The sequence below is a fragment of the Elephantulus edwardii genome, unplaced genomic scaffold (genome assembly GCF_000299155.1).
Source record: "Elephantulus edwardii isolate Elephantulus edwardi_28Jun2011 unplaced genomic scaffold, EleEdw1.0 scaffold00396, whole genome shotgun sequence".
NCBI classification, from domain to species: domain Eukaryota; kingdom Metazoa; phylum Chordata; class Mammalia; order Macroscelidea; family Macroscelididae; genus Elephantulus; species Elephantulus edwardii.
In genome coordinates, this window is record NW_006400146.1 from 1111042 (window position 1) to 1113865 (window position 2824).

The following is a 2824-nucleotide window of genomic DNA, read 5'->3' on the forward strand; positions in this document are numbered from 1 at the left end:
TGAATTGTTGATCTTTCAGATAAGTGATGCACTACTCTTATTCACACTCTCACTCTCTGTCTCTCTCTCTCTCACACACACATATACACACACACACCCCTCATATATGTATGTTTATTTACCATTTCAAGCTTTTTGACATGTGACGTTAGTTAGGCTAATATATGCAAACATCACCACTATCTTTTTCCACATTTTCTCATCACACTAAGCAGTGTTTCTTAAGCAGTGACTCTCTCAGGAGAGAAGATCTCTGTGAGAAGAGGGCTGGGGATTCTGGTTATGCTTGATAATGATACTCTCAACTAGTGGTAAGAAGCTGTGCTGCAATCCCAAAGGCACATGGTTTGAATCCACCAGCTGCTCCCCAAGAGAATGATGGACAATTTCCTCTTGTGAGATTAACTGCCTCTGAAAACCTGCTGAAGGGCCAGCTATCGATCAGTTCCAACTCGAATGCATTGAACAACAAGTAGTTTCCTTAATGCTTGGTCATGGTAAAAAAATAAATGTATCAATGAAAGATGTAATTTTTCTGCAGAAAACTGATCATGCACTTTTAGATTTTCCCCCATCCACAGGATACCTTGTGAGTTGCAGATGAATTGATTCTCATTGCTATGTGCAAAGTAGAGCTGTTTCATAGTGTCTTTCAGGCTGTGACCTTTCAGAAGCTGATAGCCAGCTCTGCAATCCTAGATGCTCCTGGGTGAGTTTGAATTCTGTACTTCTTGACTGATCTTCAAGTGCTTACTCATTTGGACCACACAGCTACTCCATGCACATGCATTAAAAAACTCAAACTCTCTGCCCTTGAGTTGGAACTGATTCATAACTAACCCCCGGGTGGGTTTTCAGAGATTGTAAATTGTATGGACATTGCCCTCTGGAGCCAATTTAAACCCCTAGAGGTGCCACCTTTGTGTTAGTGCAGCTCCCTACCCACGGCTCCACCAGAGCTCAGTGCACGTCTACAGACATGTGCAAATAATTCCAAAAATGTATTTTGAAAACAAATATGAAATTATTTTAAATACAATATTATTGTTATTGTTAAGTGCCATCGAGTAGTAGGTGACTCATAGCGACCCTATAAATGAAAGTCCTCGACACTTGCATGATTTTCGTCCTTTTTCCAGGTTCATAGGGTTTCCAGAGGCAAGCTATTTCAGAAGTGTATGCCACTCCTACTTCCAAGCTTGTTTTAATCGGGTAGCTTCACCCAACACCATCCACCATGGGTAACCATTATCACAGTTGACACATCAGTGTCACAGTGTTCAGCTTTACAGCAACCATGAGTTACCTCTGTACAGCAAGTGGACAGGCCAGGGCTATACGACCTAGAAGAATGTTTGACCAAAAGCAATGAAAAACAGCCCTGAGGGTCATGGATTAGTCACCCACAGTATTAGACCACAATACAGTATTACATCTTCCTTATTTGTCTTCTGTTGCTGCATAGAATTTGTCCTAAAGCTTTTGTCACTTTTTTTCTTTTTTAAAAGTTTTATATTAGTTTGCTAACAAAGTTCTTATACATTGTCTTTCCCACTATTCTTCATTCACATTGTGTTTCATACAATTATTACCATGCATTATGTCTTATAAAATTAATCACCACTTAACCTTGTCCATCTTTATCCTGTCTTTTCAGGCCTCTGCTGGATTCTTCCCATTTCCTTCACTCCTTCCCCCTGATTGTGCAGCTCTGTGGCTTCATTGCTACCCATTCTCACCCCCTACTTGCATCCCTTCTGTCCTTGGGTTCCCATATTTCTTTTACTAGTTATCCTTCTATTTTTTCAATAATGGTCTTATGCAGTATTTGTCCTTATGAAACTGAGTTAGTTTGCTCAATATAATGTTCGCCAGTCTCTCCCAAGTTATGTAATATTTTTTTTAAATAATTTTACCTGAGTCCTGCTTAGTATTCCATCATGTAAATGTATCACAATTTCTCAATCTATTTGGTTGTGGTTGGATATTTGTGCTGTTTCCATGTTCTTGCAATGGTGACTAACACTGCTATGAACATTGGTGTGCAAATCTCCATTAGTTCTAATTTCCTTGGGGTATATTCCAAGTAGTGGAATAGCTGGATCATACAGAGTTTCTATGTTTAACTTTTTGAGGCACCACCAAACTGCCTTCCAGAGTGTGTCCCATTTTACAATCCCACCAACAGTATATGAGAGTTCCTACCTCTCCACATCCTCTCCAACATTTATCTCTTGCTTCCCTGCTAAACTTTGCCACTGCTACTGGGGTGAGAGGATATTTTATTGTGGTTTTGATTTAGAAAGTGGAGTGGCAAGAATGTTATGCTTCCAAAATCCACTGAGGCAGGACAGGTAGCAAATACTTCTAGGAATTTGTCAATGAACAAACAGGGGTTCCTGACCCTCAGTACATGTTGAAAGTAACACACTATTGTTGTTGGCAGCTATGATTCATGGCAACCCTATGGAGAATAGATTCGAGTCCAGCATGCACCATCATCACAATCTCATCCATGCTGAAGTCCATTGTTGCAGTCACTGTATCAATGCATCTTAAAAATAAAACGCTAGTACTTAGGTCTCTAAGTCTACTGTCAGGGCATCTCCAGAGTAATGAAAAGCAATGCTGTAAGTCTGGAGACTAAGGTGCACCTGCTTTAGGCCATCATCTTTGCAGTTATGTGCTGTGCATCAGAAAGCTGAACAATGACTAGGGATCATAGAAGGAGAATTGATGCCTTTGAGCTGTAGTGCTTGAAAAGAGTATTGAAATATAACATGGACCACTAGGAGAACAAAGAGTTTCCTCCTGGAGAGGGTAA